Source organism: Odocoileus virginianus, chromosome 8 (assembly GCF_023699985.2).
Source record: "Odocoileus virginianus isolate 20LAN1187 ecotype Illinois chromosome 8, Ovbor_1.2, whole genome shotgun sequence".
NCBI lineage: Eukaryota > Metazoa > Chordata > Mammalia > Artiodactyla > Cervidae > Odocoileus > Odocoileus virginianus.
The window spans coordinates 41,053,176-41,072,879 of record NC_069681.1 but is presented as its reverse complement, the minus strand read 5'-3'; the positions used below and the strand labels follow the sequence as shown (position 1 = coordinate 41,072,879).

Sequence of the window (19,704 nt, the reverse complement as noted above, 5' to 3'; positions counted from 1 at the left end):
TGATACCTTGACAGTGTTGTGCAGATGTTAGTATCAGCAAGTCTTAAGGAATTTCTAGGTTCTGTAAGTCTGCTTTCTTTTTCGTCAATAACTAACCACCATCGTTCATGAGCAGTTACTGTTTCCAAGTGTCACCAAACCTACACATAAATTTTTTTCTTCATTTAACTCTCACAAAATGTTAGGTAATAGTATAATTCTTTCATTTTTATATACAGACTGCTATTAAGAATAGAGGGGTTCCATTCTCAGTACACAAGAGAGCACAAAAGCCAGAGTGGAGAGGGAAAGATAGACTGAGAGAGAACATACTCTCCCCTAGATTATACAATAGAAATATTTCTAGAAATAGTAGAATTGGAGTAAGGAAACTTTATGAAGATTTGGTTGGTGAAAGGACTTCCCTAGTAGCTCAGTTGGTAAAGAATCTGCCTGCAATGCAGGAGACCAGAGTTCAATCCCTGGGTTGGGAAGATCCCCTGGAGAAGGAAATGGCAACTCACTCCAGTATTCTTGCCTGGGGAATTCCATGGACAAAAATAGTAGAATTGGAGTGAGGAAACTTTATGAAGATTTGGTTGGCACTTAACATTTAAAACATTCAGTCAACCAAAATGGAAGTAATTCATGAGCTCTAGGTTCTGTGAGGAAGATAAATTTGACAGAAGACCTTCATGACATTGATTAAGTAATATGTTGGATCTGACACCAAAAATATAGGCAATAAAAGTATAAAGAGATAAATCAGGCTAGGGTGACACGGATACACATGGCAGCCGGATCCTAACACTCTCCATCTAGGGACCACCATGAAGGTCCATGTTCGGGACCCTGCCTCTAAAGAGTGGAAGCCAGGGCCTCCACTTTCTATCCCTTTTTTCTCCAACCAGTATCGGCAAGGGGTTCTCGCCCACTTCTGAATCCAGGATGAAGAACTATAAACCAATTAATAAAATACAGGAGGGAATGTTTTCTGAAGTTACTAAGATGCAGAACCTGTGAGATGGAAACTACTATGCATGTAAACAAATGAAACAACATTTTGAAAGTATTGAGCAAGTGAACAATCTGCAAGAGATACAAGCACTGAGATGCCTGAATCCACACCCAAACATTCTCACGCTGCACAAAGTGGTTTTTGACAGAAAATCTGGTTCTCTTGCACTAACATGTAAACTTATGGACATGAATATTTATGAGGGAGAAGACACCCATTATCAGGGGGGAAAAAAAATTACGTACTATATGTATCAGTTATGTAAGTCTCTGGATCACATGCACAGAAATGGAATATTTCACAGAGACGTAAAACCAGAAGATACATTAATAAAGCAGGATGTCCTGAGATTAGGGGACTTCAGGTCGTGCCGGAGCTTCTACTCTAAGCAGCCTTACAGGGAGTCCATCTCCACCAGCTGGTACCGGGCCCTTGAGTGTCTCCTCACCGATGGCTTCCACAGCTACACGATGGATCTGTGGAGTGCGGGCTGCGTGCTCTACAAGATGGCCAGCCTGCAGCCCCTCTTCCCCGGAGCCAACGAACTGGTCCAGATCTCAAGGATCCACGACGTCATGGGCACGCCTGCGGAACAGACCCTCGCCAAGTTCAAACAGTCCTGAGCTATCAGTTTTGATTTTCCTTTTAAAAAGGGATCAGGGATACCTCTACTGACAACCAAGCTGTCCCCGCAATGCCTCTCCCTCCTGCACGGAAGTGGTGGCCTATGAGCCTGAGGAGAGAATCACTGCCCACCAGGCCCTGCAACTCCCCTAACTGCAGGAGCAGAGGCCCGCTGAGAAGCAAGCTCTGGCCAAGGGACAGGCGAAAGGCCCCCTGCTCTCCTCTCCGAGCGCCCCATGGAACTACTCAGCAACACCTGGCAGACGGCACCGGAGGGCCGGAAGCAGAAACAGCCCTCCGGAGGCCTGAGGAGGACCACTTCCGGAGACAGGGACCGGCCTACCTAATGGAGCTGCCCAGGCCCAAGCTGTCTGCAGCGGCCAAGCCGTCCTCGTGTTCCAGCCCGGCACTGCAGTCAGTGTTCGCCCGAAGGTGCCACCTATGCGAGACCCCTGAAGTGCGTCAGGGCGACAGACACGCAGAAGGACATCAAGCCCACCCTGAAACAGTACCGCCGGCCCACGACAGAGCGGAGAAGTGGGGGCTGCTGAGTGCTGTGGCTCCCTGCTCGGGGCGCACCTGCGCCAGTGAGCGGGGCCGGGGGCTCCAGGGGGCCTGGCGTCCTGTCCCAGGAGAGACCCCCGCCCCCGGACCTGCACCACCACCTCAGCCTGAAGCTGCTGGCCGGAGCTCAGCTTTACCGCGTGTTCCAGTCTAATACATCTGTCAAACCACCTCATTCTAGGGTTTTATTTCATTTTCATAATGTAAGGATTTGGGGCAGGGAATATTTTGTAATTTTTGTATGAATCAGAATAGAGAGATTATACTGTATTATGTGTTATTTAGGCTGGTTTCACCAAGGGCTCCGCAGGCCTGCAGTCCATCCGCGATAGTGTTTAGCACAGTTCTGCTTCCGGATTATACCCCTGGAGATCCCTGATTTTATTAAAAAATAAGATGTCAAAAAAATAAAAAAGAGATGAATCAGACTCCATCAAAATTAAAAAGTTCTATGCATCAAAGGACACAATGGACAGAGTGAAAAGGCAACCTATGGAATGGGAGAGAATATTTGCAAATTATATATCTGATAAATGAATATGTAAAGAATGACCAGAACTAAACAACAGAAAACAAACGACTCATTTAAAAAGTGGTCAAGGGGCTTGAAGAGACGTTTCCCCAAAAAAGATATACAAAAATGACCAACAAGCACAAGAAACGTTGCTCAAATCATCTGTTGTTCAAATCATCACACATCCTTAAGGAGATGCAAATCAAAACCACAGTGAGATACTGCTCACTGCTGGCTATTGTCCAAAAACGAACAACCAAAAAAATAAGGAGAGTCAGCAAGGATGTGGTGAATCTGGAATCCTTGCTCACTCTTGGTAGGAATGTAAAATGATGCAGTCTCTGTAGAAATCAGTATGATGGTTCCTACAAATTAAAAACAGAACTACTATATGATACAGAAATTCCACTTCTAGGTTTATGCCTCAAAATGAATGAAAGCAGTCTCCAAGAGATATGTATACACTGTTTATATCAGCATTTTTCACAATAGCTAAAAGATGGAAGCAGCCCAAGTGTCCATCAACAGATGAATGGATAAGCAAAATGTGGTCTATACATGCAATGGAACATAATGCAGCCTTAAAGAGGAAGGAAATTCTGACATACTCTGCAACATGGATGAACCATGTGGATATTATGTTAAGTGAAATAATCGAGTCAGAGAAGGACAGATAAGGTATGACCCCCCTTATGTGAAGTATCTAGAGTAGTCAAATCCATAGAGAGACAAAGTAGGATGGTGGTTGGGAGGGGTTGAATAAAGGAAGGGGGAAATTGTTTACTCACTATAGGGTTTCAGTTTTGCCAGGTGAAAAATGATTGGAGATTGATTGTACAACAATGTGAAGACATTTTGCAGAACTAAACTGTACACTTGAAATGATTTGGATGACAAATTTTATGTTCCGTATATTTTTAATAAAAACAGATTTCATAGAAGTCTTCTATTCTTGTCCTGAAGGAATATTCACCACATTAACAAAGTGGCTATATGAGATGGTGAAATCATAAGTACAACCTAAATCTAAGATTTCTAAAATTGGCCATGTGCCCAGGCACCTGAAAGAAGTTAGAATCTGCTTGTTTTTCACACCTGTGGAAACGCAGAAATGTTCACGTGTTCTCCAATAAGGTTAAAAAATTGCAGCTTTAAAAAAGTCTTCTTTTCTCCAGCAAACAGTGACTATGCTCTTCCGTGAAAGTATATACATGATCTCATTATTTAATCAATTCACCTCATTTTTAAAAAATCTTTTGCCTTTTACAATATAATAGAGAAACTATGTAGAAATCCAGATTTTTGTTATTGTTCAAGGAATTAACTCAGTTCACGAATGGAAACTAAACAGTAGTTGGCATTTGTCAATTTCCTCCAAGGTGACTTGACAACTGGGACTTGAGTTGCTGCTGGGCATCATTAATCATTAGGTGTGCCAAATAATTTAGCATCATTAGTTAATTCAAATTTCCATGCCACAAAATAAGCAGATTATCAAATTGGTGTTCTGTGCAAAACACAAAGTCTTACTGAGATTCAGAAAGGGCTTCATTTCTACTTGAAAAAAACTTATAGGAAAGTTGGAGAGATAGTTCTACACATGAAAAGTTAAATAGCAATGCAACACTGAAAATATAAAGAAAACCAGGAGAGGGAGGTCTTAAGGACGTGAGTGTTTAATTTTAAATACAAAGATTACCAGTAAAGGGCTGTGGTTTTTGCAGAGGCCTCAGAAAGATTTGCAAAGACTTACAGGCGGGGATATATGAGAACAAAATTCTCAGCTGAGAGTAGTTGGCTCCCCTGAAGATGCTGAGCAAGGCAGGCTTGGCAGTATTCTTGACTGTCACAGTTGGGCGGGGGAGCGCTACTGGTGTCTCATGGCTAGACGCCAGGGATGCTGCTAAACATCCTATGATGCACAGGATTGTTCCCCACAAAAAAAGAATTATCTGGCCAAAATGTCAGCAGTGCTAAGGTTGAGAAACCCTGGACTAAAGCTAAGCCGTTTTCATAAAAGGGATTTTACTAAAGTGCTAAAGGATGAAAGAGAAAAGATATGACAGAAGGAAGTAAAGAATCATGAATACAAAGGGCTAAAGGGCAGAAGCATTAAGGGGTGCTAAGTGGATCAGTTTAACTTGAGTGAAGGGCTTTATACAGGCGTGGCCAGTCTTTACATACAGGCTAGAAAGAGCATATGAGATGCGGAACCCTGCTATTATTAGATGTGAGACTTCCAACAATCATTTGTCTCCTCGGAGCCTGATTTTTCTTATCTATAAAATGAAGATAACATTTACCTCTTGTATTGGTTGTCAAGGCCAAACCAGATATCATAAAAGTGCCCCCTGTGCTGGAAGGACAGTAGGAGAAGATACACAGGAACAGGGAAAAGTCAACCCTTTCAATTATCAGCACTGCACAGATTATTGAGGTTCAATTTTCAATTACTAATTGAAATGACTAATTTTCAGTTACTACCACAATCAACCAAAAGCTGATTAGTTAAGCTTTTATTATCTGCTTACATCCTTTCCTTCATTTACTCAACAGATATTGGGTTGGCGAAAGAGTTCCTTTGGGGTTTTCTATAAGATCTTACGGAAAATCCCAATGATTTTTTTTTTTTTTTGCCAACCCAATATTTCTTGTTTTCTTCTTTTCAGGCAATGTTCCCTTTCCTTAATAGGGTCTTCAATCTCTTAGAGAAAAACAGATTTTTTTTTTTAATGAAAGGAAGTCTTACAAATCCTCTGAATGAATAATGTACAGATGACTCCAAACTTGTAACTCATTTCCTTAACAAGAATCATGAAGGGATCTTAAGTCTGGAGTCTCCTGCGATGATACTTGCAATTTACCCTAATCTCTGATATTACTGATGCATCCGAGCTCTCCCTTAATATGACCAAATTTTCTCCATGCAAGCTGAAAACATTTTCTTTTGCTGTTTCACCATATTTATGTGCATGCAAACATGCTTAGCCATATCTGACTCTGCAACCCCATGGACTGTAGCCAGCCAGGCTCCTTTGTGCATGGAATTTTCTAGGCAAGAATACTGGAGTGGGTTGCCATTTCCTCCTCCAGGATTTCTTGCTGACCCAGGAATCAAACTGTGTCTCCTGCTTTGGCAGGCAGATTCTTTCCCACTAGTGCCACAGGGGAAGCCCAGTCTTTGTTCTTAAATACATACAGACTTTCTCACATACAGAGTGCCTTTGTTAAAGTCATTGCCTGATTCAGTGGTGTATAGATTGCTCCCCTTGACTAGACAAGCATACATTTTTTTATAAATAGCCCTGGCTGTGACCACTGTCCATGTGGCGTCCTGAGGCTGCAGTAAACAAGCGTTGGTCGTCACTTCCAGTACAGGGTGTAGCCTTGAATGTGCAAAGATAGATGGCAGAGAAGACTTGAGAGATCATGAGCTGCCTAAAACAGAGCTGCCTAAAACAGCTCTGTGAGGGTACAAAATAGAAAATAGTCAACACTGGCCAAAGCAAGTAGGAACTGATGTCATTTGGAGTGTTTGAGGTAAGAACTGAAAGATGAGTAGATGCATGCGTGCTAAGTTGCTTCAGTTGCAGCTGCATTCAACTCTTTGCAACCCTATGGACTGTAGCCCACAGGCTCCTCTGTCTTTGGGATTCTCCAGGCAAGAATCCTGGGGTCGGTTGCCATGCCCTTCTCCAGGGGATCTTCCTGACCCAGGGATCAAACGTGTGTCTCCGCTGGCTCCCGCACTGCAGGCAGATTCTTTACCACTGAGCCACCGGAAAGTCCAAGTAGGTGCTTGACAGATAGACAAATGAGGGGCAAGTATTCTAAGCAGAATTAACAGATTGAAGATTAAAGATTTACAGGAGAAAGGAGGCTTGGAATAGGTGTAATGCCACAGGTAATTCCCCATGGCTGGATCATGAGGGAGGTGGGTGAGTGAAGAGGCCAGAGAGGCACAGTGGCCTGAATACAAAAGGCCGGGTGTGCCACACAGATGGGTTTGGATTTTTGTAAGGTTATGATGAGTTATTAAATAATCTTACAGAAGAAGGTAATATCATATTTGTGCTTTTAAAAAGCCCCTTTGGCTGCAATGTGCAAGATGAACAAGGAAAGGCAAGACCAAAGAATAACTGTTGCAAGTATCAGCAGAACCATTTCTTGACTTCCATACTTTAGCTTGTGACCTATGTCTTGGAACAAATTCGATGACAAAAATGGGGTCCCCTGTACACAACATTATCTGGCGAGAGGCAATATTTCTTGCTTAGTGTTTTAGTTCAGGATCCTCTGGAGAAAAGGAAGGCACAGGATTGATAGATGACAGAGAAAGATAAATAGGTAGATGATAGATTTTAAGAAATTTATTTCAATAAATTATTCTCAGAAATTTGTGCAAATGATTAAGGAGGCTGGCAAATCCAGAATCAACAGAGTAGGCCAATAGGCTGGAGACCCAGAAAAGGGACAGTCCTGCATGTCAAGTCAAAGGCCTTCAGGCTACAGATCCAGGAAAGAGCAACAATGCAGTTCATGTTTAAAAGCCTTTAGGATGGAGACACAGGAAAGAACCCATGTTGCATTTCAAATTCAAAGGAAGTAGTAGGAATGGAAAAGGGGCTGCTAACTAGATATGGGCTTGTTTGGCCAGATATTTCTGAAGCTAAATTCTCTGCCCTGTGGCTCAGGGATCACAAATGGGAATTTAAATAGAAGAAGAGCCAGGCACACAGACACTCACAGTCACAAGCTTTAATAGCCTCCCTCTTCCTTTTTTGGACATCAAGGATAGTCTGACCGTTTGGGATGACCTAACCAGATAGGATGTTATCTGGGTAGCAGTAAAAGCAAATTCTTCATTATTTTTTGTACATAGTAATGTGATCACAGGTAAATGATCCTGTTAACTAAGTCAATTTTTTTCTAAATAGATGCTTATTTAAAGCATGAGTTATTATTGTTCTCCCAAGGCCTAATTCTCTGCCCACACACGGTAAGTCTTTCTCAAGTAAGTTACATATGAAATTCTTTCCCATCATTGGTAATTAACTTTTTGGAAAGCCAATCTTAACATATACAGTATTGTGTACAGTCTACATTCATGATTCTCTATTAATGAACAGATATAATCAAAATAATGCATTAGAGACCATCAAATCTGCCAGATAATTTTTTTTTTTTGAGATTGCTGTCAGTATCCCAGCAAGGATAATAAGAAACTAATGAGGATAGTGACAATAGAAAGAGAAAAAAAAATGGGACCAACAGAAAAGACATTGCAAAGCTCATATAGAGCCTGGTGTCTTAACACAAATGGAGGGACGATTACCTTGAAAACAGGAAAGAACAAAAGCAGTGGGTCAAATATATTGGGGAGAGTTCTACTTTATGAATGCTAACTTGGTATTTCCAAAATCTTATCCAGGAGGAAATGCTCAAGCTATAGAGTAGAAGCAACCTAGGATCAAGAACTAGAATTTGAAATAAAATATTTTTTAATGAAATTAATATGGAAGAAAGCTACAGATTGGGAAGTCTCTGAAAGATGAGCTAATAGAGAAAAGAATAAAACTGAAGATGAAAATAATCTGTCATACCTTTAGGAATAGAGAGCAGAAAATTAGATAGAGAAGGAGCAATTAAAAACTAGAGCAAGAGACCAAAGGTTGAGGTCGAGAGAAGAAAATTTCACTTGACCTTGTTTATACCTCACTTAAATTGGCCAATTTATCCAAGATATCACCCCAATTCTCCTATTATTTACATCAACATTTTTAGAAAATAAACATTTTACCACATGTCCTAGTAGCTGACATCCACTTGAACTTCTACCTATTGCATAGGAGCCATATCCCAACCACTCCCTTGAAAGCGCCCTCTAAAATCTCAGGGTGTCTGATGGTTAAAATCTAATTGGCTTTCAAATTTTTCTTTTCTTACTTTATTTCTCTGCATTCTTTGGCACTATAGACCACACTTTTATTTTAAAATATTTCTTAACTTAGTTTATTAAAACCAGTAATTTCTGGATTTCTAAACACTGGGGCATAGGAATTTCTCAATCTCTGTCTTGTTCGTTTAGTTCCTTGACTCTAAATACATTCTCCACATTTCTTTCAACTCACCTCTCATATTTTAAGCTATCCCTAGGCAGTTTCCTTATACATATCAATTCAGTCTATAGACTGTGATGACCCCCAAGTCTCTTTTTTCCTACTCAGATCTTTCTTATGATCTCTGACCAATAATACTTAATTGCCCATGAGATATGTCCACCTGGTGGGCCCATAAAACATCTACAAGTTTACGTTCTTCAAACATAATGCAAATCCTTCCCCAAATCTGCCATTCTTCCACTATTTCTGGTCTCAAATAAAGGGCCTCCTTCTATCTAGTGCTCTAAGCTAGAAACCTGAGAGTCATTTTAAGTTCCTCTATCCTCCAATTATCATAATGAAGCATAGAGTTGGGCATGAATTCTTGACTATCTAAGTCTTTTTTAATTACCCCCTTTTCTTCCATTTCAACTGCCATTACCCTACTTCAACATAATTATCTCTTATCTAGAATCCTGCAAAGAGCTACTAACTGATCAAGCTATTGCTTATTTTACCTTATACCTCTGCATCATTCTGCTTCTCCATGTCTTTCTCCAGTATGCTCACCCCAAATACATCCACCATACTGATATTTCCAAAAGGTTTCATGTCATAGCACTCACATACTTGGAAAATTCTCTTCATAACCTACAGAAGCAAATTTCCAACATAAATTCTTCCATGACTTGGCTTCTGCCTAACTCAAATAATCGTATTGCTCAGCCTCGGATCCCTGTACCACACTTAGTTGCTCAGTCATGCCCGACTCTTTGAGACCGTATTGGCTGTAGCCCACCAGTCTCCTCTGTCCATAGGGATTCTCCAGGCAAGAATACTGCAGTGGGTTGCCATCCCCTCCTCCAAGGGATCTTCCCCACCCAGAGATTGAACCCAGGTCTCCCGCATTGCAGGCAGATTCTTTATCATCTGAGCCACCAGGGAAGCCCATATATCCAGATAGAATTCCCCCATACCCGGAAATTCGCAGCCAAGCTTCCATTACAAAGCCCTTTCTTTGCAAAAACATTTTCTCCTCGTGTCACGATTCTCTTTTGTGACCCACATCACCATTCCCTCCTCAGTTCAAATGTTACACTCCTCTAGTACCTACTGCATGCCAAGGACTGTACTCAATGCCAGGACTATAAAGACAGTGGACTCCACATGGTAAATAGCCAAAGAATATGTTCTTAATGAAACTATAAAACAGAAACTAAAACAGGTTCAGAAAATGATTTCAAAATACATCAAAACACATGACAGAGGAATATGGCTGGTTCTTCCCTTGAGGAGTAGGGGATCAAGAAATGTGGTCTAGGAGAGATGACCACCTTAGAGTTCATGTTCACCAAGTAAACGGAATTGGAAGAATAATTCCACCACAAACGATTAGCCTGAACCACAAAGAGCATGGCATGCAAGAGGAAGTTGCAAATGCTTCCACTGGACTGGTACACAGAAAGTTACATGGAGATGTGAAAAAGGCCAAGTTTGAATAGAAAGAGATGGAGAGGGAGCATTAAATGATATTGCTGGAAAAGATGGTTGGCTAAAATCGTGGAAGGATCTGGACACAAGCATCCAATTACTAAGACAATAGGAAAACTGTATGGAAATAGTTTTCAAAGAAGGATGAGGTAGGAAGGACAAACCAGAAGATTATGTCACAAATAATTGTGGGGGCCCTACAAGCAGAAGATGAGCATATGACTTCATCAGGAAAGATATGGTGAAGAGGAGAAACAGATGTGAGAACTATTAAAGAAGCAAACGTGAATGAACTTACAGTAGACTGTGTGTGGTTTGGGGTGAGGAAGAGGGCAGGAGTCCAAATTGATTCATGCTTTAATGATTCAGGTGATTTGGTGGGTGTTACTATGACAATTCAATCTGTTTTCTGAAACAGAAGTTTTATATTTTACTAGTATCATTGTTTTTTAATTAATCACTGTTAATAAAGATGAGCATATTTGAACTTGTCATTTTCTTGACTAGCAAACCTAAAGATTCCAATACATAACAGTCTTAGTTAATATTTATCAGTTGTATTATTTTACAAGTTTTCTCCTTGCTTCTAGCAAACACCAGAGGCATATTATTTTTTGAATTCATTCTTGAATCTCCAAGGATTGGATTACTATAGTCTACTTTTTTGTTTTCAAAAACAAAAATGTGAAACTACTTTCTCTTACAGAAAAAATACAAATTTTTAGAATCTGTATCGATTAAATGTCTTTAAATAGCAACTTACCTGCAGTATATATCCCACTGACAAGAAAATCTGTGATTTTGCTGGCCACAATAAAAAAACCATACACTACCCCTTTCTACAGTGTTGGTTTAATTGCACAACTTGTTCTTTTTCCTTTTCAGTTAACAATGCCAAAAACATATGTGGTGAGTTACCAGCCAAAATAATTGAAATTCGGGATTCTTGGCTGCCAGTAGGGCAACACCAAACCTCAGGAGCTAACAAGAGGTGTCGATGATTCATTAACAAAACATAAAATTGTGAGATGGGTAGCTAAGCATGCAGTAAGAACCAATTACTGAGATTCATTCCACAAGTTTGCCTTCGGCTGGAACTGCCAGTCAGCAATCTCACCATTGGCTGCCATTCTCAGGAAAGTTGATGCTTGCATATCAGAACATTTGGGCTATTTACATGGAAGTGAAAGAGGCCAGTGGATTACAAAGTTCCCCTACTTGTCATCACAATATTAATCTAGAGGGAAATTAGGTGAGATCTCTAGTGCAGAAAGTTCTACAATCTTCCATATTAATGACAGACATCTTATGCTTTGAATGGCAGGTTTGTTTAAAGAACTTTCACACCCATTTGATCAGCACAAGTTGTATATTCATAAGTGCATGTACTCCTAAGTAAGTGTTAGAGATGACAAGGAAACTAATACTTAAGAATACTGAATATCTTTCCCAGAATCCAGTTTCCCAATTCTAGCCCCTGTTCAGTAACCTAAATTAGCATTTCTACATAAGCACTCTAAATTTTGTTAGAACAGTAACTTGTTTATTAACATATCCCCAGCTTAATAGCTTTTGACATAAAAGGGAACTGCTTTTCAATCATTTCTATTCCCATGAAAAACAGTATTTATAATCTGTTAACATTTCATGTCATGTGCTAAAAAAAAAGAGAGATCCCAGTCCAGTTGCTGTCAGCCAGCACTCCAGAAGGTAAAATGGAATACCCCCAGATTGTTGTATTTCATGCCATGTCTGCCGCTTCACAGCACAAATCAAATAGAGAGGATCAATGATTATATAGCATGGCCAGACAGACAAATTTTGCAAATCAGACTAAACAACATCTCCACATATTACTTAGTAGTTCAAATATTTAAATTTCCTCACACACCTTATTAATTTTCTATTTCCCCCTTTAACTTTGATCTGTAGATTTAACTATTATAGATATTTTCCATTGAAATTATCTTTAGTTATTTTTCTTTATACATTAATTAAACTTTTATTGAGTGCCCTTTGTCTTTCAGACACTGAATACCACTTGAAATGGAGTTAACTGGTATCTTGAGGTCACTGTAAGGTACAAGTTTAATAATGATTACCAAAGAACTCAAATATGAAAATAATTCCTACTGTTATTTTAATCTCCTGAAGGATGGCATGCCCAAATATGACTCATGTTCTGTTAATAGATTATAAGAATATGCCTGAAAGTTATGTGTCTGTCACTAATTGTCTCCATGGATGAACATTAAAACTGAATGAAACTCTTGGGAAAAACATCCAAATGAAAAGTGAGAAGTCTTGTCAACCATCTGGAACTTTCCTACATGACGCCAAACATCCAGATTCTTGTTCAAATCTGGATGGGAATTAGCTGTCATTTAATTACAACTTGAGCTATTTTTTTCTTTCAACATTCAGATGGTTCTTGTAAATATTGATTTCTAGACTGTTATGAATACCTAAGACAGCCTCTCATCAACAATAAGAGGGTTCTAGTTTTAGTTTTGATATTTCTGAACAAAAGCAGATCATTAACCGGTTTTGTAGTAACACAATAGGCAAGTGCTAACCCACTTGTAAGGAAAGCATTTCAGCTGAAATTGTCATGACTGAACTGAAGACTGGGTTTAACTTTTGTAGAAATATAAACATAGAAGTTTAGACTGTCCTTTCTATCTTGTTTATAAAATAGAAAAAGAAGATTAGCATCTCACGTTTATGACTAACACTTGATAAACTTGATTAAACAGAGTTCTCTCATGAAGACATACATTTTTGTCACTTTCTCACATTAAAAAAAAAGGTTAAAAAAAAAAAGTTTGAGTGAATTGTTCAACAAATGTACAATGTTGAATGTTGATTTTCTAATGTTCTTAAAAAATCAAAAGTTACCTTTAGTTCCACCCATAAAGTTTCTGACAGATGATCTAATCAATATTTGGTATTTAATGTGATTTTTTTACCCCAAAGTCAGGTAAAACTCTCCAGTAGAGAAGATGAGTGTTGAATTTCTTTCTCAAAGAGAATATATTCTATGTTTTCAGTGAGCTTCTTGCACTACTTAAACTGTTTTTTCAAGGTAAATACTGATATTTTATTTATATAGTATAGATTTTTAATAAAATAGAAATATTATCATGAATTTGAAAAGTTAGTATTACCTGCTGCCTTAAAACAAAATGTATGATTCTAAGCAGAAATAAATTTGAAGTTTTATTTATAAAATTTTATACATGTAGAAAACACATATACCAGAAAAATCTTAATGTTTTGCTGACATTGGTAAATCTAGAGTTCCTTTTTAATGTATATAATATTCCTTTGAATTTTATATAATTAATGGTGGTTCAGTCACTAAAAAGTCATGTCCAACTCTTCCCACCCCATAGTCTGTAGCCTGCCAGGCTCCTCTGTCATGGGAATCTCCAGACAAGAATACTGGAGTGGGTTGCCATTGCCTTCTTCAAGCGATTTTCCTGACCCAGGGATTGAACCCGGGTCTCCTATACTGCAGGCAGATTCTTTACCGACTGAGCTAGGAGGGAAGCCCATATAATTAATACTGTCATTAATTAAATGGCGTGAGTTAATAAATTTAACCGACTTAAGTAGAGTTTTGAAATTGATATCCTTTTGCTTCAAAGTTTCCAAATGAAATCATTTCTTCTAAAAGAGGTAAACCAGCTTGATCAACATGGATGCAAATATTACAGGGAAATGTTTTCTTGATACTCAATTCAGTGGAAAGAAAGTAAAAGTGTTAGTCACTCAGTCATGTCCTACTCTTTGCGACCCCAGCCAAACTCTTCAGTCCATGGAATTCTTATACCGGAGTGTGTAACCATCTCCTTCTCCAGGGGCCTTCTCGACCCAGGGATCAAACCCAGGTCTCCTGCAACTGCAGCCAGATTCTTTACCCTCTTTACCCTCTGAGCCAGGTTTGGAAGAAGTTGAGTGAGTGAGTGAAAGTCACTCAATCATGTCTGACTCTTTGCAGCCCCATGGACTATACAGTACATGGAATTCTCCAGGCCAGAATACTGGAATGGGTAGCCTTTTCCTTCTCCAAGGGATCTTCCCAACCCAGGGATCCAACCCAGGTCTCTCGCATTGCAGGCAGATTCTTTACCAGCTGAGCCACAAGGGAAGCCCAAGAATACTGGAGTGGGTAGCCTATTCCTTCTCCAGCACATCTTCCCAACCCAGGAATAAATCCGGGGTCTCCTGCCTTGCAGACGGATTCTTTACCAACTGAGCCATCAGGGAAGCTCTGGAACAGGTTAGGAAAGTGAACCTACTTTTCAACTGCAAAGTTTTTGAAGTCTAAATATAGATCAAGTATTGTTGATGAAAATGTAGTGGCCAAACTGAGATGAGCAAGATGATCTATGTTCCACTCAGCATTTTTTAGGTGTTATTGATAAATTTACATAAATGCAGTATTATATACACATATGAGTACATTGAATTATGTGCTCAAGTCCATTGTTAATTTCCCTTTTTAGCCCAAACATTAAAAAAGCTCACAGATGCTATCAAACTTGCAATGATTGCAAGAAAAATCTCAGATGTGGATTGGGCATTGGCATAAACTTAGCTAGTTGGCATCAGCATTAGTAACAGGTGGCAGAGCAGGCAGTGAAATTGCAAAGGCAGAACAGTTTGCATTTCCTGTGTCATCTCAACCTTTTTTTAGTAAGTAAGTTTAATTTTGGTAATTGGGAGAAAATTTGTTTTTTTAAGGGAACTCCCAAAACCCTAAAATATTTATTCATTATTGTTAATATTTAAGTGCATATAGGTTTCTAACCTATCATTGGAGAAATAGTAATGATATCTTTACATATCCTGTAATAGTATACAATTTTTTCACATGCCTCATTGTATTTTTCCCCACTACCAGGCCGAATCTGAGAGCTCAAAGAATAAAATCCAATTATATTAACAACTTCTATCAACTACAAAGAATAAAATCTAATTATATTAACAACTTCTATTAACTAACTTCCTCATTGTTGCACAATTGATTTTAAAAAATGTTGCACCATTTTCACAATGTCCCTACTACTGAAACTTTATTAATCCAAATAATTACCATTGCCAACTTCTAAAAAATATCTACTACATGATGTAAATTTTTGCAATTTTCCTTGGGCAATAATATTTCTATTTGGATTATGACTTACAATGTGTTTTAGATTTATTGTTTATAGTTTATATTTTTATTGAAATTAGAAACACAAATAGAAAAGTTCTTTAGTATTATGTAAGTATGATTAGAAGTAATGCTAATTATTCATAAAGATGTAAGTGTTCCTTTTAATTTTAAGTCTAATAGTAAAGAAAAATAGTTAAGTGTTTTGGTCATGAAAAAGTGTAGTTTTATATTGAGATAAACTCTGCCTTTTATAATTCACTTCTCTCTAAGTTTTACCTGAGTAAAAGACAGAATAGTTTTTATTTATAAGGCTGTGATGATAATTACATGATTCTTTCTGAGGGCTATGAGGGAAGGACCTCTTCCAGAACTCTCTCTTTGTCCTGCGGGCAACCATCTTCCTCCTGTGTCTCTTCATATGGTCTTCCCTCTGTGCATATTGCTATTTCCAAATTCCCCCTTTATATGATGACCCAGTCATTTCAGATTAGGATATCCACTACTGATCTCATTTTAACATGATCATCTCTGGAAAGACCCTATGGCCAAATAAGGTCATATTCTGAGTTATTGGGCATTAGGACTTAAATATATGAATTTTAGGGATGGACACAATTCAACCCATAACAAAAACCAAAAAAAAAAAGGAACTTAACCTTGTTTAAGAGACCAAGAATCCAAATACTGTTATTGAACTGAACTTCAGTTCCCTCACACACCATACAGCAAAGCCAATTTACTGACACTTAGTTGTGGTGAAGGGAAGTACATGTTTCTATGCATGGCGCCAAGCCAGGAGAATCCCATGGACACAACTGAAGTGACTTAACACACAGGCAAGAAATACAAGCTTCTTGTGTTCAGAAAACTAGAATTTTAGGGAAGGGTTTTAAAGACAACATATAGGGTTAGGGCTGAAGGGTTCGTGACTTTCTTCTGATTGGTTGGTGGTGAAACACTGAGGATATGTTTTAAGAATTCCAATCATCAAGCTTCTGATTTCAACGGGTCTAGGATCTACAGGTGCTTGTGGTCAGAATGTAGCCACCAGCCTCCGCCTGAGCTTGCTAACAACTCCAAAGTATCTGTATATGTATCTATATCTGTAAAGTATCTGTATTATGTATATCTCTTGAGGGGGAACTTTGCTGTTGTTTAACCATTAGGTCATGTCTGACTCTTTTTCGACCTCATGGACTGTAGCCCACTGGGCTCTTCTGTCCCTGGAATTTCCCAGGCAAGAATACAAGAGTGGGTTGCCATTTCCTTCTCCAGGGGAGCTTCCGCACCTTCAACTTCTGAATTGCAGGTGGAATCTTTACTGCTAAACCACTGTGGAAGCCCCTGAGGGGGATCTCAGTTCAGTCCTCAGTCGTGTCCGACTCTTTGCAACCCCATGAATCACAGCACGCCAGGCCTCCCTGTCCATCACCAACTCCCAGAGTCTACCCAAACCCATGTCCATCAAGTTGGTGATGCCATCAAGCCATCTCATCCTCTGTCATCCCCTTCTCCTCCTGACCCCAATCCTTCCCAGCATCAGGGTCTTTTCCAATGAGTCAACTCTTCGCATGAGGTGGCCAAAGTATTGGAGTTTCAGCTTCAACATCAGTCCTTCCAATGAACACCCAGGGCTGATCTCCTCGAGGATGGACTGGTTGGATCTCCTTGCAGTCCAAGGGACTCAAGAGTCTTCTCCAACACCACAGTTCAAAAGCGTCAATTTTTCCGCGCTTAGCTTTCTTCACAGTCCAACTCTCACATCCATACATGACCACTGGAAAAACCATAGCCTTGACTAGACGGACCTTTGTTGGCAGAGTAATGTCTCTGCTTTTTAATATGCTATCTAGGTTGGTCATAACTTTCCTTCCAAGGAGTAAGCGTCTTTTAATTTCATGGCTGCAATCACCACCTGCAGTGATATTGGAGCCCAAAAAAATAAAGTCTGAGCTGGAATGTGAAGTCAAGTGGACCTTAGAAAGCATCACTATGAACAAAGCTAATGGAGGTGATAGAATTCCAGTTGAACTATTTCAAATCCTGAAAGATGATGCTATTAAAGTGCTGCACTCAATATGACAGCAAATTTGGAAAATTCAGCAGTGGCCACAGGATTGGAAAAGGTCAGTTTTCATTCCAATCCCAAAGAAAGGCAATGCCAAAGAATGCTCAAACTACTGCATAATTGCACTCATCTCACACGCTAGTAAAGTAATGCTCAAAATTCTCCAAGCCAGGCTTCAGCAATATGTGAACCATGAACTTCCAGACGTTCAAGCTGGTTTTAGAAAAGGCAGAGGAACCAGAGATCAAATTGCCAACATCCACTGGATTGTCGAAAAAGCAAGAGAGTTCCAGAAAAACATCTATTTCTGCTTTATTGACTATGCCAAAGCCTTTGACTGTGTGGATCACAATAAACTGTGGAAAATTCTCAAAGAGATGGCAATACCAGACCACCTGACCTGTCTCTTGAGAAACTTGTATGCAGGTCAGGAAGCAACAGTTAGAACTGGACATGGGACAACAGACTGGTTCCAAATAGGAAAAGGAGTACGTCAAGGCTGTATATTGTCACCCTGCTTATTTAACTTATATGCAGAGTACGTCATGAGAAATACTGGGCTGGAAGAAGCACAAACTGGAATCAAGATTGCCAGGAGAAATATTAATAACCTCAGATATGCAGACGACACCACCCTTATGGCAGAAAGTGCGGAGGAGCTAAAGAGCCTCTTGATGAAGGTGAAGGAGGAGAGTGAAAAAGTTGACTTAAAGCTTAAGATTCAGAAAACTAAGATCATGGCATCTAGTCCCATCATTTCATGGAAAATAGATGAGGGGGAACTAAGACTCTGTTTTATTGAGCTATTGTTCGAGCTATCTGGCTTAACTGCTTTTCCTTTGTTTTTGCATTTCCTCACTTCCCTAATTAGTAACTGTTTGAGCCTTCTCCTTGGAACTCAGGAAAAACCAAGGAGACTAAAGCCTTTTTTTTTTTTTAAACAAAAAGAAATGAGGGACCCAGAAGAGGGCTTTTGTAATTTGGAGGACCCCTACAGGGTCCAGCTTAGTTTTAATACCAAATACAATTTCTATCTGGCTTGTTCCCTCGGCAGGATTATTTGAGTGCTCAGTTAAAGTTGTATCTCCATCAATTAAGACAAACGGCTGCCCCAGTAGAGCTAAACCTCTCTATTGGAGTCACACTGAGGTTTGTTATAATTCATATCTCCCGTTTTCCTTTACCAATTTTTTAATATTTTATTTTTACTATCGTCCTATTCTTCCTTCCTCTATCTCCTTGTAAATCACTTGTACCTAATAAAGTTTGAATTTTCCCACTTTGGAGAATAAAGTAAATTTAAAATCAAATGAAATACTAGTATTTAAACCATTCATGAACATTTTGGCTCATATCCATGTCATTGGTCTTAGTGACATCCAGTGGCCATGACAAGTCAGTGGCAGGATTTCAGGTCGTTCCAGAAATATCTTTATGTATTCTTATTTAAACATAGGAAAAAGACCACTGATCATTTTAACATAAGTGTAATAAAACTTTCCCATGTCACTTGTCATTCAAAAACTGAACAACCTTATATATCAGAAAAATAAAAATTATAACATTTAGTTTTATTTCATTCTACCTTCATTAATAAATTAATATCTCTTACCACTTAATAGATAACCAGTCCAAGTTTGATGCATGAAACAGGGCACTCATAGCCGAGGCACTGGGACAACCCAGAGGGATGGGATGGGGAGGGAGGTGGGAGTGGGGTTCAGGATGGGGGTATACATGTACACCCATGGCTGATTCATGTTAATGTATGACGAAAACCACCAGAAAATTATAAAGTAATTAGCCTCCGATTAAAATAAATAAATTAATTTGTAAAATATTTAATCTACAAGTTATTTGTAAGTTCGAAACAGATATGGCTTGTACTACTGAGTAATATTTTTTCACTTACCTTTGGTTAGAGCACTGTAGAGGATGAGGTGGTTAGGTAGGATTACCAATTCAATGGATGTGAATTTGAGCAAACTCAAGGAGATAGTGGAGGACAGAGGAGCCTGGTGTGCTGTAGCCCATAGGGTCACAAAGAGTGAGACATGATTTACAAACATAACAACTGTTATTTAAATTAAAATGTACCATTAATGGTATGTGCTGTTCTAAGCAATCAACATTTTTTCTTTCTAGGTTCTTTTGAGCTAATGCTTTAAAATATTACATAAT

General features: G+C 39.1%; 1 pseudogene; it reads left to right on the top strand.

Moving 5' to 3' along the window:
• The first annotated feature begins 927 nt into the window (after nt 1–927).
• LOC110131639 (MAPK/MAK/MRK overlapping kinase pseudogene) lies at nt 928–2,172 on the top strand (annotated as a pseudogene).
• Nucleotides 2,173–19,704: the final 17,532 nt, after the last annotated feature.